Source organism: Bos taurus, chromosome 2, assembly GCF_002263795.3.
Source record: "Bos taurus isolate L1 Dominette 01449 registration number 42190680 breed Hereford chromosome 2, ARS-UCD2.0, whole genome shotgun sequence".
Classification (NCBI taxonomy): domain Eukaryota; kingdom Metazoa; phylum Chordata; class Mammalia; order Artiodactyla; family Bovidae; genus Bos; species Bos taurus.
Window position 1 is genome coordinate 123,476,125 of NC_037329.1, and position 22,119 is coordinate 123,498,243.

The following is a 22,119-nucleotide window of genomic DNA, read 5'->3' on the forward strand; positions in this document are numbered from 1 at the left end:
ATTTCCTTCTCCAATGCATGAAAGTGAAAAGTGAAAGTGAAGTCGCTCAGTCGTGTCCGACTCTTAGTGACCCCATGGACTGCAGCCTACCAAGCTCCTCCATCCATGGGATTTTCCAGGCAAGGGTACTGGAGTGGGTACCTAAAGCCCAAGTAACCAAAAAAAAAAAAAAAAAGAAAAAAAGAATGGTAAATGGAATTCAAAAAAACTTTTTAAAACTTTTGTTCTTCAAAGACCACTATCAAGAAAGTGAAAAGGCAAGCCAAAGATTGGATAAAAATGTATTTGAAACTCCTATGTCTAATAATCATAGACTATATTTTAAAAACTCCTACAACTCAGCAACCAAAAGACAAATAATGCAATTAAAATGGACAGATTATTTAAATGTACATTTTTCAAGAGATGATATATGAATGGCAAATAAGCACAGTAAAAGATGCTCCATATCATTAGTTATGAAGGGAATACAAATCAAAACCACCTCATACCCACTGGAATAAAGGAGAAATTGGAACCCTTACATATTGCTGGTGGGAATGTAGGAAGTGTAGTCATTTGGAAAACAGTCTGCATTTACTCAAAATGTTAAACATAGAGTTATCGTGTGGTGGTGGTAGTGATTTAGCCACCAAATTGTGTCAGACTCTTGTGACCTCATGGACTATAGTCCACCAGGCGTCTCTGTCCATGGGATCCAGGCAAGAATACTGGAGTGGTTGCCATTTTCTTCTCTAGGAGATCTTCCCAACCCAGGGATCGAACCTGGGTCTCCTGCACTGCAGGTAGTCTCCTGCATTGCAGGCAGATTCTTTACCAACTGAGCCACCAGGGAAGCCCAGAATTATCATATGACCTACCAATTCTATTCCTCAGTATATACTCAAGAGAAATAAAGGCATATGTCCACACAAAACTTGTACAAAATGTTTATAACAGTATTATTCATAATAGCCAAAAAGCTTAAAAAAAAACCCCAAACATCCATCAATTAATAAATGGATAAACCAAATGTAGTTTATCCAAAAAACAGAATATTATTGGATCATAAAAAATAATAAATACTAATATATATTATCACATGGGCTTCCCTCATAGCTCAGTTGGTAAGGAATCTGCCTGCAATGCAGGAGACCCCGGTTCAATTTCTGGGTCAGGAAGATCTACTGGGTTGGGAGAAGGGATAGGCTACCCACTCCAGTATTCTTGGGCTCCCCTGGTGGCTCAGCTGATAAAAAATCTGCTTGCAATATGGGAGACCTGGGTTTGATCCCTGGGTTGGGAAGATCTCCTGGAGAAGGGAAAGGTTACCCATTCCAGTTTTCAGGCCTGGGGTCACAAAGAGCCAGACATGACCTAGCAACTTTCACTTTCACATGTTATAACACAAATGAATATGCTAAAGAAAGAAGCCAGTCACAAAAGACTATGATTCTATTAAATAAAATGACCAGAAGATTAAAATCTATAGCGGTTGCTTAAGGCTTAATTGACTATGCCAAAGCCTTTGACTGTGTGGATCACAACAAACTGTGGAAAATTCTTAAATAGATGGGAATACCAGACCACCTGACCTGCCTCTTGAGAAATCTGCATGCAAGTCAAGAAGCAGCAGTTAGAACTAGACATGGAACAACACACTGGTTCCAAATAGGAAAAGGAGTACGTCAAGGCTATATATTGTCACCCTGCTTATTTAACTTCTATGCAGAGTACATCATGAGAAATGCTGGGCTGGATGAAGCACAAGCTGGAATCAAGATTGCCGGGAGAAATATCAACAACCTCAGATATGCCACCCTTATGGCAAAAAGTGAAGAAGAACTAAAGAGCTTCTTAATGAAAGTGAAAGAGGAGAGTGAAAAAGCTGGCTTAAAGCTCAACATTCAGAAAACTAAGATCATGGCATCCGGTCCCATCACTCATGGCAAATAGATGGGGAAACAGTGACAGACTTTATTTTTGGGGGCTCCAAAATCATTGCAGATGGTGACTGCAGCCATGAAATTAAAAGACGCTTACTCCTTGGAAGGAAAGTTATGACCAACCTAGATAGCATATTCAAAAACAGAGACATTACTTTGCCAACAAAGGTCCATCTAGTCAAGGCTATGGTTTTTCCAGTGGTCATGTATGGATGTGAGAGTTGGACTATAAAGAAAGCTGAGCACCAAAGAATTGATGTTTTTGGACTGTGGTGTTGGAGAAGACTCTTGAGAGTCCCTTGGACTGCAAGGAGATCCAACCAGTCCATCCTAAAGGAGATCAGTCCTAAGTGTTCATTGGAAGGGCTGATGTTGAACCTGAAACTCCAATACTTTGGCCACCTGATGCAAAGAACTGACTCATTTGAAAAGACCCTGTTGCTGGGAAAGATTGAAGGCAGGAGGAGAAGGGGATGACAGAGGATGAGATGGTTGGATGGCATCACCAACTGAATGGACATGAATTGGGTAAACTCTGGGAGCTGGTGATAGACAGGGAGGCCTGGCATGCTGCAGTCCATTGGGTCACAAAGAGTCGGACATGACTGAGTGACTGAAATGAACTGAAGGCTTAGAGGGAAGGGACACTAAGGGGATAACAACTGAAGTGTATGGTATTTCTTTATAAGGTGACAAAAATATTCTAAAATTGATTATTGTCATCATTTTACTTGCCTAGGCTATACTAAACACCACCGCATTCTACACTTTAAATGGATGATTTGTATAATATGCATATTATATCTCAACAAAGCTATTATAAAAATTCTTAATAGCTGTAATAGTTTCCTTTAACTTAGGACTTCTGGAATGGCAGAGTAAGGGCCTCTAAAAATTCTGCTCCTCCATAAAATCAATAAGAACATTCATAAATAGTCAAAATTAACTTTTTCAGAAGCTCTGTAAATTAACCAAAGGTTTGCAGTAATCCAAGAAACATGTCTTCAAGAAAAACCCTCTTAATTTCAGTTAAAAAAAAGAGAGAACTCTGTGATTTTTTTAACCTGTGCCGTTTGCATCTTTCTTCCCCTAGTTCTTCAGTAGATGTGAAAAGCAGAAGACTAGCAATCACAGTATCTGTGAAAACCAGCAGCACAGCAGCAACTGCAGGGGCAGAGCATCTTTGGTGCTCCTCCAAAAGGCCCAGAAAAATGTCATCATTTTATCTGTCTGGAAGTTCATTGGATAAGCCCTATTCACAAGGTTGGTGCAAAAGTAATTGCTGTTTAGGATGGTAGATTTTAAGTCATTTTAACTAGGCTCAAACACACCTTTATTCATCAAAATAGGAACTATTACAATCAGTACATTTATCCCCATGAGAAATAATTTGTTTATTTCCATAGAGTGAAAAGTCTGTGCTCTGGGATTCAGTGAATTCTTGGAAAGCATTTTCTGCATCCTGCTGGTGTGGAAGTGTTTTCCCTGCAAAGCGTTGTTGAGATGCTTGAAGAAGTGGTAGTCAGTTGCTGAAAGTTCAGGTGAGTATGGTGGATGAGGCAAAACTTCATCCCCAATTTGTTCAACTTTTGAAGTGTTGGTTGCACAATGTGCAGTCAGGTGTTGTTGGGTCCTTTCTATTGACAAATGTCAGCTGCAGGTGTTGCAGTTTTCTGTGCATTTCATCAATTTGCTGAGCATACGTCTCAGATGTAATGGTTTCACAGGGATTCGGAAAATTGTAGTGGATCAGACTGGCAGCAGACCACCAGGAGTGACCATGACCTTTTTTTTGGGGGGGGGTGCAAGTTTGGCTTTGGGAAGTACTTTGGAGTTTCTTCTCAGTCCGGCCACTGAGTTGATTGTCACTGGTTGTCATATAAAATCCACTTTTCATCGCACATCACAATATGATTGAGAAATGGTTCATTGTTGCATAGAATAAGAGAAGATGACACTTCAGAACCATGATTTCTTTGATTTGTAGTCAGCTCATGAGGCACCCACTTATTGAGCTTTTTCACCTTTCCAATTTGATTCAAATGCTGAACGAGCATAGAATGGTCAGTGTTGAGTTCTCTGGCAACTTCTCATATAGTTGTAAGAGAATCAGCTTTGATGATTGCTCTCAAATGGTCGTTGGAAACTTCTGATGGCCAGCCACTATTCCCCTCATCTTCAAGGCTCTTGTCTCCTTTGCAAAGTTTCTTGAGCCACCACTGCACTGTATGTTCATTAGCAGCTCCTGGGCCAAATGTGTTGTTGATGTTGCAAGTTGTATCCACTGCTTTATGACACATTTTGAACTTTAATAAGAAAATTGTTTGAATTTGCTTTTTGTCTAACATCATTTTCCTAGCCTAAAACAAATATAAAGTAAACAGCAAGTAATACATCATTCAGTTCAGTTCAGTTGCTCAGTCATGTCCAACTCTTTGCGACCCCATGAATTGCAGCATGCCAGGCCTCCCTGTCCATCACCAACTCCCGGAGTTCACTCAACCTCACATCCATCGAGTCGGTGACGCCATCCAGCCATCTCATCCTCTGTCTTCCCCTTCTCCTCCTGCCCCCAGTCCCTCCCAGCATCAGAGTCTTTTCCAAAGAATTAACTCTTCGCATGAGGTGGCCAAAGTACTGGAGTGTCAGCGTTAGCATCATTCCTTCCAAAGAACACCCAGGACTGATCTCCTTTAGAATGGACTGGTTGGATCAGCAAACAATATAAAGTGAGAAATGTTCATTAAAATTATGTATAACATAACCACATTTATTTAAGGATGTATTCCAATACCAAATGGCAAATTTCAACAATGCAAAAACTATAATTACTTTTGCACCAATTTTACTATTTGACTTGATACAGAGCTTGCTCACTGCTGGAAGTCCTATCTCCAGGGTGTTTGTCAAAAACAATCAGTGTTAAATGTTTAACAAGCCATTTAACTACGTGATGTTTAACTACCTAATTGTTTAACTACCTGATGGCAGTGATACCAGTTGAGGTAACCAAGATGATGGCAAAAAAATCATGAAACGAGAAACTGGGTAATTACATATCCATGGACAGGGCTCTTTGAAAAGCTCATATATTCCTAGGGACCTAGAAGTCTTTGCTGAGGTTCAGGGATAAGACTATAGTCAGTAAAGACCTGTGAAGCCTGAATCTCTCACCTCTGCTGACATTAAGACCCATGCAATGGTTAACTGTGGGTTTAAGGAAGGATTATAAACTGCTAGAGAACTGAAGATATGCCCAACAAACATACCAACTGCTTTGACAAAGAGTAAGTGATATATTTAAGGAAATCTCTGTCTAATAATTAGCTGAGCGCTAAGTTATCTGACTTGGTTCATTTTGTACTCCAAGGACAAACTTGCCTGTTACTCCAGGTATCTCTTGACTTCCTACTTTTGCGTTCCAGTCCACTATAATGAAAAGGACATCTTTATTGGGTGTTAGTTCTACAAGGTCTTGTAGGTCTTCATAGAACTGTTCAACTTCAGCTTCTTCAGCATTACTGGTCACGGCATAGACTTGGATTACTGTAATATTGAATGGTTTGCCTTGGAAATGAACAGAGATCATTCTGTCATTTTTGAGACTGCATGTAAGTACTGCATTTGGACTCTTTTGTTGACTATGAGTGTTACTCCATTTCTTTTAAGGGATTCTTGCCCACAGTAGTAGATATAATGGTCATCTGAGTTAATTCCAGTCCATTTTAGTTCACTGATTCCTAAAATGTTGATGTTCACTCTTGCCATCTCCTGATTGACAACTTCCAATTTATTTAGATTCACGGACCTAACATTCCAGGTTCCTATGGGAAATAGATGGGGAAACAGTGGAAACAGTGTCAGACTTTATTTTTCTGGGCTCCAAAATCACTACAGATGGTGACTGCAGCCATGAAATTAAAAGACGCTTACTCCTTGGAAGGAAAGTTATGACCAACCTAGATAGCATATTCAAAAGCAGAGACATTACTTTGCCAACAAAGGTCCGTCTAGTCAAGGCTATGGTTTTTCCAGTGGTCATGTATGGATGTGAGAGTTGGACTATGAAGAAGGCTGAGTGCTAAAGAATTGATACTTTTGAACTGTGGTGTTGGAAAAGACTCTTGAGAGTCCCTTGGACTGCAATGAGATCCAACCACTCCATTCTGAAGGAAATCAGCCCTGGGATTTCTTTGGAAGGAATGATGCTAAAGCTGAAACTGCAGTATTTTGGCCACTTCATGTGAAGAGTTGACTCATTGGAAAAGACTCTGATGATGGGAGGGATTGGGGGCAAGAGGAGAAGGGGATGACAGAGGATGAGATGGCTGGATGGCATCACTGACTCGATGGCCGTGAGTCTGGGTGAACTCTGGGATTTGGTGATGGACAGGGAGGCCTGGTGTGCTGCGACTCATGGGATTGCAAAGAGTCGGACATGACTGAGCGACTGATCTGATCTGATCTGATCTGAGGAAATATTGTTCTTTATAGCATCAGACTTTACTTCCATCACCAGTCACATCCACAACTGGGTGTTGTTTTTGCTTTGGTTCTGTCTCTTCATTCTTTCTGGAGTTATTTCTCCACTGATCTCCAGTAGCATATTGGGCACCTACCAACCTAGGGAGTTCATCTTTCAGTGTCCTATCATTTTGCCTCTTCATACTGTTCATGGGGTTCTCAAGGCAAGAATACTGAAGTGGTTTGCCATTCTCTTCTCCAGTGGACCATGTTTTGTCAGAACTCTCCACCATGACCTGTCCTTCTTGGGTGGCCCTACATAGCATGGCTCATAGTTTCATGAGGGTCAAAGGCTAACAGAGTTTTGCCAAGAGAACACATTGGTCATAGCAAACACCCTCTTCCAACAATGCAAGAGGAGACTCTACACATGGACTTCACCAGATGGTCAATATCAGAATCAGATTGATTATATTCTTTGCAGCCAAAGATGGAGAAGCTCTATGTAGCCAGCAAAAATAAAGTGGGAGCTGACTGTAGCTCAGATCATGAACTCCTTATTGCCAAATTCAGACTTAAATTGAAAAAAGTATGGAAAACCACTATACCATTCAGGTATGACCTAAATCAAATCCCTTATGATTATACAGTGGAAGTGAGAAATAGATTCAGGGATTAGATCTGATAGACAGAGTGTCTAAAGAACTATAGATGGAGGTTTGTGACATTGTACGGGAGGCAGTGATCAAGAGCATCCTAAGAAAAAGGAACGCAGAAAGGCAAAATGGTTGCCTCAGGAGGCCTTACAAATAGCTGAGAAAAGAAGAGATGTGAAAAGCAAAGGAGAAAAAGAAAGATACACCCATTTGAATGCCGAGTTTCAAAAACTAGCAAGGAGAGATAAGGAAGCCCTCCTAAGTGATAAATGCAAAGAAATGGAGGAAAACAATAGAATGGGAAAGACTAGAGATCTCTTCAAGAAAATTAGAGATACCAAAGGAATATTTCATGCAAAGATGGGCACAATAAAGGACAGAAATGATATGGACCTAACAGAAGCAGAGGATATTAACAAGAGGTGGCACAAATACACAGAAGAACTATACAAAAAATATCTTCATGACCCAGATAACCACGGTGGTGTGATCACTCACCTAGAGCCAGAAATCCTGGAATGTGAAGTCAAGTGGACTTTAGGAAGCATCACTATGAACAAAGCTAGTGGAGGTGATGGAATTCCAGTGGAGCTATTTCAAATCCTAAAAGATGATGCTGTGAAAGTGCTGCATTCAATATGCCAGCAAATTTGGAAAACTCAGCAGTGGCTACAGGACTGGAAAAGGTCAGTTTTCATTCCAATCCCAAAGAAAGGCAATGCCAAAGAATGTTCAAACTACCACACAATTGCATTCATTCACACTCTAGCAAAGTAACACTCAAAATTCTCCAAGCCAGGCCTCAACATTACGTGAACCAAGAACTTCCAGATGTTCAAGCTGGATTTAGAAAAGGCAGAGGAACCAGACATCAAATTGCCAAACTCTGTTGGATCATCGAAAAAGCAAGAGAGTCCTAGAAAAATATCTAGTCCTGCTTTATTGACTATGCCAAAGCCTTTGACTGTGTGGATCACAACAAACTGTGGAAAATTCTTATAGAAATGGGAATATCAGACTATCTGAACTGCCTCTTGAGAAATCTGTATACAGGTCAAGAAGCAACAGCTACAACTGAACAGGGAACACCAGACTGGTTCTAAATTGGGAAGTTCAGTTCAGTTCAGTTCAGACGCTCAGTCGTGTCTGACTCTTTTCGACCCCATGAATCGCACCACGCCAGGCCTCCCTGTCCATCACCAACTCCCAGAGTTCACCCAGACTCACGTCCATTGAGTCAGTGATGCCATCCAGCCATCTCATCCTCTGTCGTCCCCTTCTTCTCCTGCCCCACGATCCCTCCCAGCATCAGAATCTTTTCCAATGAGTCAACTCTTCACATGAGGTGGCCAAAGTACTGGAGTTTCAGCTTCAGCATCATTCCTTCCAAAGAAATCCCAGGGCTGATCTCCTTCAGAATGGACTGGTTGGATCTCCTTGCAGTCCAAGAGACTCTCAAGAGTCTTCTCCAACACCACAGTTCAAAAGCATCAATTCTTCAGCGCTCAGCCTTCTTTACAGTCCAACTCTCACATCCATACATGACTACTGGAAAAACCATAGCCTTGGCTAGACGCACCTTTGTTGGCAAAATAATGTCTCTGCTTTTCAATATGCTATCTAGGTTGGTCATAACTTTCCTTCCAAGGAGTAAGCGTCTTTTAATTTCATGGCTGCAGTCACCATCTGTAGTGATTTTGGAGCCCAGAAAAATAAAGTCTGACACGGTTTCCACTGTTTCCCCATCTATTTGCCATGAAGTGATGGGACCAGATGCCATGATCTTCGTTTTCTGAATGTTGAGCTTTAAGCCAACTTTTTCACACTCCACTTTCACTTTCATCACGAGGCTTTTGAGTTCCTCTTCACTTTCTGCCATAAGGGTGGTGTCATCTGCATATCTGAGGTTATGTAAAGGCTATATATTGTCACCCTGTTTATTTAATTTATATGCAGATACATCATGTGAAATGCCAGGCTGGATGAAGCAGAAGCTGGAATCAAGATTGTCAGGAGAAAAATCAATAACCTCAGATATGCAGATGACACCACCCTTATGGCAGAAAGTGAAGAAGAACTAAAGAGCCTCTTGATGAAAGTGAAAGAGGAGAGGGGAAAAGCTGGCTTAAAGCTCAACATTCAGAAAACGAAGGTCATGGCATCTGGTCCCATCACTTCATGGCAAATAGATGGGGAAACAGTGGAGACAGTGAGAGACTTTGTTTTTTTGGGGTCCAAAGTCACTGCAGATGGTGACTGCAGCCATGAAGTTAAAAGATGCCTGCTCTATGGAAGAAAAGCTACGACCAACCTAGACAGCGTATTAAAAAGCAGAGACATTATTTTGCCAACAAAGGTCCATCTAGTTAAAGCTATGGTTTTTCCAGTTGTCATGTATAGATGTGAGAGCTGAGTGCCAAAGTTGAAGAATACTCTTGAGAGTCCCTTGGACTGCAAGAAGATCCAACCAGTCCATCCTAAAGGAAATCAGTCCTGAATATTCATTGGAGGGACTGATGCTGAAGCTGAAACTCCAATACTTAGGCCACCTGATGCAAAGAACTGACTCATTTGAAAAGACCCTGATGCTGGAAAGATTGAAGGTGGGAGAAGAAGGGGATGACAGTGGATAAGATGGTTGCATGGCATCAGCATCACTGACTCAATGAACATGAGTTTGAGTAAGCTCTGGGAGTTGGTGACGGACAGGGAAGCCTGGCCTGCTGCAATTCATGGGGTTACAATGAGTCAGACATGACTGAGAGACTGAACTGAACTGAACTGAACTGAAATTGTTGAGCAGAGACTTCAGTGACCACATATAACAGGAGATACAGACTTCATTGAATTAGTTCAGTAAATTCACTAAACAAGGAACCAGCATCAGGAATATTAATAAAAACTATAACAATAACAAAACCAATGACAACATCAAACTCAAAGGAGGGCAGGGGGAATCTAATGTGTTAAGTTGTCCCATTAGATGTTTTAAATGTCTAATTTTTTTACAAAAACATTACAAGACTTTCAGAAAACAGAAAAGTGTGGCCCATACACAGAGGAAGAGAAAAGCAGTCAGTAAAACTACTGTTTTACTGTTTAACTACTGTTCTTGAGGGAGTATTAGTTAGACTTAGTAGACAAAAGACTTTAAATTAGCTCTTATAAACATACTCAAGTAATTAAAAGAAATCATGACTGAAAAAGTAAAGGAGAGTACATGCAGATTATGTCTACGCAAATAGTGAACAGCAATGGAAGTAGAAAGATTTGAAAAGAATCAAAGAAAAAACTCTGAATTTGAGAACTATAATAACTATTGAAATTAAAAAATTCAATAATGACAAAAAAAGATACAAATTGGCAGAAAAAAAAAATCAATGAAATTTAAGATAGATCAATTGGGATTGTCTAGTCTAAGGAACCGGAGAAGCCAATGGCACCCCACTCCAGTAGTCTTGCCTGGAAAATCCCATGGATGGAGGATCCTGGTAGGCTGCAGTCCATGGGGTCGCTAGGAGTTGGACACGACTGAGCGACTTCCCCTTCACTTTACACTTTCATGCATTGGAGAAGGGAATGGCAACTCACTCCAGTGTTCTTGCCTGGAGAATCCCGGGGACGGGGGAGCCTGGTGGGCTCCCGTCTCTGGGGTCACACAGAGTCGGACACGACTGAAGTGACTTAGCAGCAGCAGCAGCAACAGTCTAAGGAACAGCTAGAAAAAAGAATGAAGGAAAAAGCCTCAGAGACTTACAGGACACTACCAAGCATATCAACATATACATGATGGACTTCTAGAAGGAGAGGAAAGAGAAGGGGCAGAAAGAATATTTGAAGAAACAAAGCCTGAAAAAATTCCAAATTTGATAGAAAACATTAATCTACACATTCAGGAAGCACAACAAACTCCAAGTAAGACAAATTCAAAGAGACGCATAAGACGCACCATAGCCAAACTATCAAAAAGCCAAACACGAAGAGTATCTTGAAAGCATCAAGAGAAAAGTGACTCATTACAGCTGAGGAAATATCAGTAATATTAACAGCTGACTCCTCATCAGCCACCATGGAAACCCAAAGGCAGTGGGATGACATAGTCAAAGGGAAAGTCTCGAAGAAAAATTGTCAACCAAGACATTTATATGGATGCAAAATATTCTTCAAAACTGAAGGAGCAATTAAGATATTATCAGATATGCAAAAGAAATAAAAAAAACAAATCCAAACCGAATATATATTACTAGCAGAGCTGCCCTACAGGTTGAGATAAAAAGACATTGGATGACAGCTTTAACCCAAATGAAGAAAGGAAGAGCACTGCCAAGGTATCTACACAGGTAAACAGTAGAAAGCAGCACAAATGCAATTTTTGTAATCATTTTCTTCTCATATCTGATTCAAAAGACAACTGCACAAGGGAATTATAAATCTGTGCTGATGAACTTAGAACATATGAAGGTAATTTGCATAACAATAATAGCATAGGGAGGGGAGGTAATACAACTTTATTGGAACAAAGATTTTACTATACTTTTGAAATTAAATCAGGATTATTTTGAACAATAAATTGTATTAAATTAACATTAACGGTAATCCCTGGGGCAACCACTTAGAAAATAATTTTAAAATATAATAAAGGAAACAATAAGGAAAACAGCAAGAAAATTAGAGATACCAATGGAAGATTTTATGCAAAGGTGGGCTCAGTAAAGGACAGAAAGGGTAGGGACCTAACAGAAGCAGAAGATATTAAGAAGAGGTGGCAAGAATACACAGAAGAACTGTACAAAAAAGATCTTCACGACCCAGATAATCACAATGGTGTGATCACTCACCTAGAGCCAGACATCCTGGAATGTGAAGTCAAGTGGGCCTTAGAAAGCATCACTAGGAACAAAGCTAGTGGAGGTGATGGAATTCCAGTGGAGCTATTTCAAATTCTGAAAGATGATGCTGTGAAAGTGCTGCACTCAATAATGCCAGCAAATTTGGAAAACTCAGCAGTGGCCACAGGACTGGAAAAGGTCAGTTTTCATTCCAATCCCAAAGACGAGTAATGCCAAAGAATGCTCAAAGTACTGCACAATTGCACGCATCTCACACGCTAGTAAAGTAATGCTCAAAATTCTCCAAGCCAGGCTTCAGCAATACATGAACCAAGAACTTCCAGACATTCAAGCTGGATTTAGAAAAAGCAGAGGAAAAAGAGGTCAAATTGCCAACATCCCTGGATCATCGAAAAAGCAAGACAGTTCCAGAAAAACATCTATTTCTGCTTTATTGACTATGCCAAAGCCTTTGACTGTGTGGATCACAATAAACTGTGGAAAATTCTGAAAGAGATGGGAATATCAGACCACCTGACCTGCATCTTGAGAAATCTGCATGCAAGTCAAGAAGCAGCAGTTAGAACTGGACATGGAACAACACACTGGTTCCAAATAGGAAAAGGAGTACATCAAGGCTGTATATTGTCACCCTACTTGTTTAACTTCTATGCAGAGTACATCATGAGAAACTTTGGGCTGGAAGAAGCACAAGCTGGAATCAAGATTGCCGGGAGAAATATCAATAACCTCAGATATGCAGATGACACCACCCTTATGGCAGAAAGTGAAGAAGAACTAAAGAGCCTCTTGATGAAAGTGAAAGAGGAGAGTGAAAAAGCTGGCTTAAAGCTCAACATTCAGAAAACTAAGATCATGGCATCTGGTCCCATCACTTCATGGCAAATAGATGGGGAAACGGTGGAAACAGTGGCTGACTTTATTTTTTTGGGCTCCAAAATCACTGCAGATGGTGATTGCAGCCATGAAATTAAAAGACATTTACTCCTTGGAAGGAAAATTATGACCAACCTAGACAGCATATTAAAAAGCAGAGACATTACTTTACCAACAAAGGTTCGTCTAGTCAAGGCTATGGTTTTTCCTGTGGTCATGTATGGATGTGATAGTTGGACTGTGAAGAAAGCTGAGCGCTGAAGAATTGATGCTTTTGAACTGTGGTGTTGGAGAAGACTCTTGAGAGTTCCTTGGGCTGCAAGGATATCCAACTAGTCCATCTTAGAGATCAGTCCTGGGTGTTCATTGGAAGGACTGATGTTGAAGCTGAAACTCCAGTACTTTGGCCACCTGATATGAAGAGCTGACTCATCGGAAAAGACCCTGATGCTGGGAAAGATTGAGGGCGGGAGGAGAACGGGATGACAGAGGATGAGATGGTTGCATGGCATCACCAACTCAATGGACATGGGTTTGAGTGAACTCCGGGAGTTGGTGATGGACAGGGAGGCCTGGCGTGCTGCAGTTCATGGGGTCGCAAAGAGTCGGACACGACTGAGTGACTGAGTTGAACTGAACTGAACTGAAGGAAATTAAAATGACATCAATGGCAGAGCTAGGAGTTGATCTTGGGGCAGAAACTATGACTCTGGACCTGCCTGCTTTACTATAAGCAGTCTCTGCAGTCACCATCCCTTCATGCTCACATGGGTCCCCTGAGGTGGGCAGCATGGGGTCAAGGATATCAGTTAGACATATGGGGAACCTGAGACAAGAAATTGACTCATCTGAGGTACAGTGGCTTGTCTGTGCCAGGGCTTTTGCTCTAGAATATAGGGCTTTAGATTTTTAGTCTTAAAACTTGTGAAATAAATTCATAGCTGCTTTAATGGCACATTTCATCCCTGATGCTAATTCCTTATGAGGCCTAAGAATTACCTGGTTAGGAGCAGAGGTATCTGTTCAAAATGCTGATCCCAGGCCCCACTGATTATAACTCAGTAAATATCAGATAAGGCTAGAGAATCTATAATTCAAACAGGTACCCTCACTTACTTCTGCTCTCCTCTTCCCAGCCCAAGGTGATCCTGATGCAATTTTGCATGCAAAGCAAACCAGGAGAAGTCCTGGTTTTAGGAATTTCCACACCTTGTTCTAAGAACTTGTTCTAAGGACTTCACATTTGTTTTCACCCAGCTTTTCGGAGCATAGATTCTGGATCCAGCCTACCTACATTGCCACCCAAACTTCAGTACTTTGGGTTAAAGCGTTCAGAATAGTGTCTTGCACAAAGTACATGTTTTATAATATTAGCTCTGTTTGTTATTATTTTCTTATAATAGTCAAAACAATCTTAAAACCTAGCTATCCTCAGTCCCATTTCAGTTCAGTTCAGTTCAGTTGCTCAGTTGTGTCCGACTCTTTGCACCCCTATGGACTGCAGCATGCCAGGCTTCCCTGTTCATCACCAACTCCTGGAGTTTACTCAAACTCATGTCCATTGAGTCGGTGATGCCATCCAACCATCTCATACTCTGGTGTCCCCTTCTCCTCCCACCTTCAATCTTTCCCAGCATCAGGGAGTCAGTCACATCAGGTGGCCAAAGTATTAGAGTTTCAGCTTCAACATCAGTCCTTCCAACGAATATTCAGGACTGATTCTCTTTAGGATAGACTGGTTGGATCTCCTTGCAGTCCAAGGGACTCTCAAGAGTCTTTTCCAACACCACAGTTCAAAAGCATCAATTTTTTGGTTCTCAGCTTTCTTTATAGTCCAACTCTTACACCCATACATTACTACTTGAAAAACCATAGCCTTGACTAGACGCATCTTTGTTGGCAAAGTAATGTCTCTGCTTTTTAATATGCTATCTAGGTTGGTCATAGCTTTTCTTCTAAGGAGTAAGCATCTTTTAATTTATGGCTTCAGTCACCATTTGCAGTGATTTTGGAGCCCAAGAAAATAAAGTCTCTCACTGTTTCCACTGTCTCCCCATTTCACAGGTGAACAAAAGTGGGCACCGAGAGGTAATTTGTTTAAGGGCACACAGCTAGTGAGCTGCAGAGCTGGGGCTCAAACTCCACTCCATGTGACCCTAATGTCAGTGGTTCTAATGCTAGGCTACCCTGCACTAGTGGAATATGCTGTAGACCCTGCCTGTCACACTAGCACCTGCATGATAGGGTCACACAGGGCTGCCGGGAGAGGCCTCCTCAGGTGTTGGGCTTAGCTCCTGCCCCTTAAAGATGGAAGTAGAGCTTCTAGGGGTTGGGGGAAGGTGTAGGGAAGGGGAGGATCCCTGACCTCTTCATCCCTCTGACCCATTGCAGATCATTGTCAAGACTTAGACAATCCTCACCAGAAGACAAGTGTCCTCCAAGGGGACTCTAGGTTCAATTTGCTGGTCTTCACCCTGAGAGATCTTAACTTGGGATTTCCCTTGTTGGATGAGAAGGTGAGGAGGTGACAGAGAAGCTTCAGGATGACAGACCTGGGCTTCAATCCCAGCTTTCATGTATTTGAGGCCTGAGGCAGCTTCAGGTTCCTTAAGTCACTCAGTCATGTCTGACTCTTTGCGACCCCATAGACTATAGCCACCAGGCTCCTCTGTCCATGGGATTCTCCAGGCAAGAATACTGGAGCCGGTTGCCATGCCCTCCTCCAGATCTTACCAACCCAGGGACTGAACCCAGGTCTCCTGCATCACAGGTGAATTCTTTACCATCTGAGCCACCAGGGAAGCCCCCTCATCTGTTAAATGAGCATAAAGGTAGAGCCCACCTCAGTGAGCTGTCACAGCAGAATGGTAGAGGCTGAGTATTCAGCAGAGCAGCCGGCACACAGAGCACCGGCTGTACAGAAGTTAGCCCCTGGTGATAGCATCATTCTCAACACACAGGCAGAGTCATGTTGGTTCTCCCTGGCGTGTTTTCTTCCTGGCCTTTGCACTGAAAAGATATCTGGAGCCTAGAGTGACCCTCGGAGAAGGCAATGGCACCCCACTCTAGTACTTTGCCTGGAAAATCCCATGGATGGCGGAGCCTGGTAGGCTGCAGTGCATGGGTCGCTAAGAGTCGGACACGACTGAGCAATTTCACTTTCACTTTTCGCTTTCGTGCATTGGAGAAGGAGATGGCGACCCACTCCAGTGTTCTTGCCTGGAGAACCCCAGGGATGGGGGAGCCTGGTGGCTGCCGTCTATGGGGTCACACAGAGTCGGACACGACTGAAGTGACTTAGCAGCAGCAGCAGAGTGACCCTAGTTATTTGTGTCCCAAAAGCTTGTCCTCTGGAATCATGTTAAGGTTCAAGGACAGATGTGAGAGACAGGCCAGGGCCAGGTCTCAACTTGAAGTCCTTGGAGGCTTCTCAAGCCACCTGGACCCCCTGGGCCTCTTCCAAGCCCAGCTCCCTCCAGGCTTGCAGCAGGTCCACCTGCTTTGATGGGGCCAGGCCCTGTCTATAAGTTTCCCTTGCTGATGTGTGACTTCAGGGACATTTGTCAAATGCCACAGGAGAAGAAAATGCTGGAAACTACTGAGAGGTAGCAGGCTTTCTCAGCATGGAGGAAAATTGGCAATTCTGAGTGGGATGGTGTCAGCCTGAGGCTGAAATCTCCTTCTTCTGCCATGTTGTTGTGTGTGGCCTCAGGCAACTTCATTCTTCTCTCCAAGAAGCCTGGATTCCTCATTTATCAGCTAGGGCATAGCCATCTACTTGCAGAGTTGCTGAGATTATCATGGAAGAGGAATCTGGGACAGGAGTAGAGCTGTGAGGCTATTTACAGCAAAGATGAGCATTTATTAAGTGCTAGATGAAACACTAGTCCAGTCATTGTCTCATTACATCTGGACAACAGCCCATTGGAGTAGGTACCATCATGACTTCCTCTACCAGATGAAGCAACAGGCTCAGAGAGGTTGAGTATCTTAACTGAAGTCACACAGCTGGTCAAAGGCGAAGTTGGCCTTGAATCCGGAGCAATGGAAGCCCACCCAGGACCCTCACCCTGAGCCTCTGCCCGCACAGCAGAGCCTGTCAAGAAATGCAGCACTTTTTCAATACAGTATACTAACGCATATATATGGAATTTAGAAGGATGGTAACAATAACCCTGTGTACGAGACAGCAAAAGAGACACTGATGTATAGAACAGTCTTATGGACTCTGTGGGAGAGGGAGAGGGTGGGGAGATTTGGGAGAATGGCATTGAAACACGTAAAATATCATGTATGAAACAAGATGCCAGTCCAGGTTCGATGCACAATACTGGATGCTTGGGGCTAGAGCACTGGGACGACCCAGAGGGATGGTATGGGGAGGGAGGAGGGAGGAGGGAGGAGGGTTCAGGATGGGGAACACATGTATACCTGTGGCGGATTCATTTTGATATTTGGCAAAACTAATACAATTATGTAAAGTTTAAAAATAAAAAAATAAAAAAAGTGCAGCATTTTGCCTTTCTCCACACGGCCTATGTATCCTCACTCTAAGACCCTCCCTACCCTTCCCCTCCCATGTCTCAAAGCAGCAATCTGCAGGGGGGTCTAGTGGGTGCTGGGCCCATCTATAAGTATAGAAGTGAGTTTGGCACCACATGGGGCTGGACCAGAGGCAGCTGGAGGACTCCATGACCTTGAGAAGGAAAGCCACTGAACCTCTAAATGCAGGCAGCATGAGTTGTTGAAAGTGATGTTAGAAGCTGCAGTTTTACCACTGCAGGGCTTAGTGAGCCTTTGCCCAAGATTCTCTGTTATTACTTCACTGACCCTCCCCAGTCAGTGACAGGGAAGCTCAGAGATTTAGTGCTTTTAATAATGAAGCGAGTGGCCAGTATAAGAGAAACTTTCAGTTGGGTCATTCTCCCAGAGGCTGGAGACAGCTCTGGCTGAGCCCAGGGAAGTCAGAGGTCAGCTCCTCACCTTGTTTTTCATCCTTGGCAGGAGTGGGGTGGTATAATCAACCCCAGCACTGGTCACCACAGAATCCATAAGCAGGAACTGGCCTCCTTCCTCTTGTCTGGCCAGTGCCCTGGGGACCTTCCTAACTTCATTCATGGGCAACCTCTGGAGCGGAGGGTCTTCAAATCAGAGGGCTATGAGATGCCTGGCCTCTCCAGCTGACCTGCTCTCCTCTGTCTACACCCTTCATCCTGCCAGGTTGGGAAATCACCTATATCCTAGCATCATGTGTGAGGGCAGTCCTGATTTAAATTCAAGACTCATACCAGTTTTAGCCGACTTCACCGGTGCAGCAGTGGAGACGCAGAATGCATGTGTGGCTGGGAGAGCACTACTGGACCTTGCCCTGCAGACTCTTCTCCTCTTTTGGGATAAGAGGTACTGTCTCCAGCTCCAGTACCCCAAACCATATCCCCAGAGGGTGTACTTGTCTGGCATTTTTCAGTGTCAGGGAATGTTAAGACTCTGGAAGCAGTGTTCAAAAGTGTTCTAAACACCCCCATTATGGCCAGTTTTCTTTTTGCCACTGTTGTTTAATTCTGCCAGGAGAATAGGATTGGAAAACCAATGCTGACTTAATTTGCCAGAATGAATTAGACAAATAAGATAGTAACTTAGAGTAATGAAGCTCCAGAAGGACATCGTTCACATTCTGTGAAACCTGGGGCTCCTTCCATCATGATAGCCTTCCCTGTGTTGGGAGCTGATTTCTTTTCTGTTGCTGGAGTGAGGCTGGATCCTCTAGGTGGGTAGCAGACAGGACTGGCTTGGACTGGTTCCTAAGAGTCCATTGAGAACTGAATGTTAAATAGTCAGGAATTTTGTGAGCTGTTGTTAAACCATCTAACTTGAAATTGTTCATGGTGGGAATATTTGCACCACAGAAATTAGTAGGTCAGGGCTTTCTTTTTCTTCCTTTTCTTTTTTTGTGTTTTGTGTGTGTTGGCGGGGGTGGGGGGGTGGGAATTGTGGGGCTAGGACCCCTCTCTATTATGGTCTTTGTAAATGGGCAAATCAGATTAAAAGGAAGAAGAGGCAAAACTCATGTCTTGCTGGTTCCTACAGAACCCCACTGTTGGTGGTGGGAGGAAACCTGAAAAATGTATTTATGAGTGAGCATTTCACCAAAACCACTTCTGGGCATGGAACAGGGTCTCTCAGAAGAGGGTCCACAGGTTTGCTGAATGAGTTCACCACTGAGCTGGCAGCAAGCAGCCCAGCGAGGCTAGATCCAGAACACGTGGAGGTCAGGGGCCACTCTGTGCGGGAGGAGGGCATCTGTGGTGTACACAGGGGTATATACATCCTTGTACACATGAAGGTCTATCGTCAGTGCACAGGAATGTGTGTTTATTAGTGAAGCAAAGACTGTATTTGTAGTGTCCACAGGGGATCCTCTTTGGTGCAGGAGCATCTGTGTGACCCCCAGTGATGTGATTAAGAGGACTTGAAGGTGTTCCAAATTGGTTCCACCGGTAAAGAGCTTGGGAGTCCTGAACTGATCCCAACAATAAGTTGAAAACTGAACAGACTGAAAAATCAATGATTTTCCTTAAGAGAGAGGAGGACCCAGGGGAAACAAGTGTTTGCTACCCTGTGATTAGATATGGAAGCTACCTCTCTAAGCCAAAATTAGAGACATGTAAACACAGGGAGTATGGCTTATCAGAGCAGAGACTCACAGGTGGACACTACATTATAACCAGTGCCAGATTAAGAAGCCCTGAACCATAATTTAAGAATTACTGGAGGCTCAGTGTTGATAAATCTGAGTTTAAAAACATAGAGGGCCCAGTCATATGGCATCCCTGCTATTTTCTAAGATTTACCTTCAGGAGCTTGATTAGGTTCCCACAGTAAATGTTGGAAAAAAATCCCCTCTTTCTTCCAGTAAGGAGAAGGGGAAAGGAATTATTCTGAAATATCCAGAGCACTCTATTCTATTTTACTTAACAAGGTTTTCCCTCTGGGGAAACTAGTTAACAGGTTTCTAACCTTCTAGTGTATTATCAGAGACTAACTGACCTGGGAAAGGGAAATTCAGTCTAGTCATCCTGTCCCACTTAAGAGTGGAGGAAAAATACTTAGAAACACTTGTGAAGTTGATAGTCCAGAGGCATAGGCTTACTAAAAGACTGAGACCTAATCATAGGTCTATAGAACAACCCCTTCCCCATAATGCTCACATCCCACCATTACATTACTAAAGGCCTACCATCAGCAGTTTCTTTTTTATCCATACATCATGACTGAACACCAAGAAAAACTTACAAGGTGTACTAAAAGGCAAAAAAAAAAAAAAAAACAAAGAAAATAAATCCTACAATGTGAAGAGACAGAGGAAGTATCAAAAACATGCACGGCAAATTTGTTGAAATTGTCAAACTGGGAATTGAATTATGATTAATATGCTAAGGGCTCCAAAGGATAAAGTAGACAGCATATAAGCACACAGGACAATGTAAGCAGAGAATTGGAAATCCTAAGAAAGAACCAAAAAGAAATGCCAGAGATAGAAAACAATGTAACCAAAACGAAGAATGCCTTTGATGGGCTAATTAGTAGGTGGACACAGATTGAGAAAGAATCTCTGAGCTAGATGATCTATCAAGGGAATCCTCAAAAAACAAAAAGGAAGGAGAACAAAGACTCAAAAAAAAAAAAAAAAAACGTAGAAGAGAGATCCAAGGACTGAGAGGCAGTTACAAAAGGTGTAACATATACATGATGGGAATATCAGAAGGAGAAGGAGGAGAGAAAGGAACAGAGGGAATATTTGAAATAATAATGACTAAGAGTTTCTCTAAATTAATGTCAGACACCAAACTGCAGATATAGGAAGCTCACAGAACACCATATATTGAATGTAAAAGCCAAACAAAAACCAAAAAGCTACACCTCTACATGTCATATTCAAATTATGGGAAATGAAAGATAAACAAAAATTCTTGAAAGGAACCAGAGGGAATAAAAATCACTTTATCTATAGAGGAACCAAGGCAAGAATTACATACAACTTCTCAGAAACCAGGCAAGCAAGAAGAGAGCAGAGCCAAATAGAAAGTGTTGAGGAAAAAAACCACCAACCTAGAATTCTATACCTTGCAAAAAGAGATGCAGAATTTTTCAGATGAACAAAAATTGAAGGAATGTGTTGTCACTGGACTTAGCTTGCAAGAAGTGTTAAAAAGAAGTTCTTTAGAGACAGGGAAAATATAGGTCAGAAACGGACCTACATAAAGAAAGGAAAAGCATCAAGGAATAAGTCAAGGCAAGATAAAAACTTTCATTATTCCCATTTTCATTGATCTAACAGATAACAAATTGTCCAAAATAATAATAGCAAGAAAGTATTAGATTATATATGTTTATGTATATATCTCATGTGTACACTCCTCCTTCAGTATCCGAGGGCGATTTGTTTCGGGACCCACAACAGATACCAAAATCCATGGATGCTCATGTCTCATAGTTAGCCCTCTATAGCCTTCTTGCTTTGGCATCTGCAAATTCAACCGTGACTCATGTAGTACTATATTTATTGCACTTGCTTCTGGTTTGTTTTGAACCTGCCCCAGTGCCCCTTGAGGTAGCGAGGGGCCACCCAACCTCCACCGCGGGTTCTGTGCTGCAGCCAGGCTTCTGCGATGTTGGCCTTACATGGCCACACCCCATTGGTGCCCGTCTTCATCCATCCTTCTACCTCATCTGTTCCCCTTCTGCTGATCCCCAGGGCGGTGCCCTGGTGCTTCTCTCTTCCAGTGCCCCTTGTGGACCCACTCTGTTGCCCATTGCTGCCGAGTGTCCCCTGATGTCATTGCTTGCTGGACAAGGGGGAGTGCCCGTGGCCCCCTCCCCATTGCACACAGCTCCGTTGCCCTCTCCTGAGCATGGAGTCTGGTCCCCAGCCGACCGCCGTGGACTGGCTGCAGTGCCCCACCCCCCCACCTGTCACCTGGCTGGGTGGACGGACGCAAGGGCGTGTCAGCCGTCCCTGACATAGCCCATCCGGTGTCCAGGGCCCAATTCCTGGGGCTGCCAAGGTGGTGGGCACGTGATGGGGGTGGGGTTGGAGGAGGGTTGTTTCATCACCCTCCACTCCCCCCACCCTACTCCCGTTCTTCCCCGCTGCCATGGTAGCATGCTGCACCCCTCCCCTCGTGGACTGAGGCTGCAAGGTCAGGCATCCTCACCATGGGCAGGGTGAGTCAGTCAGACAACCAGTGAGCACCTTCTTGCTCACTTCCTCACCTCCTGGGTTTTGGGCTTGCCATCTTGTGTCCACATGTTGCCCCTGGCCTGGCTCCCAGAACGCCAGGCTCCTTG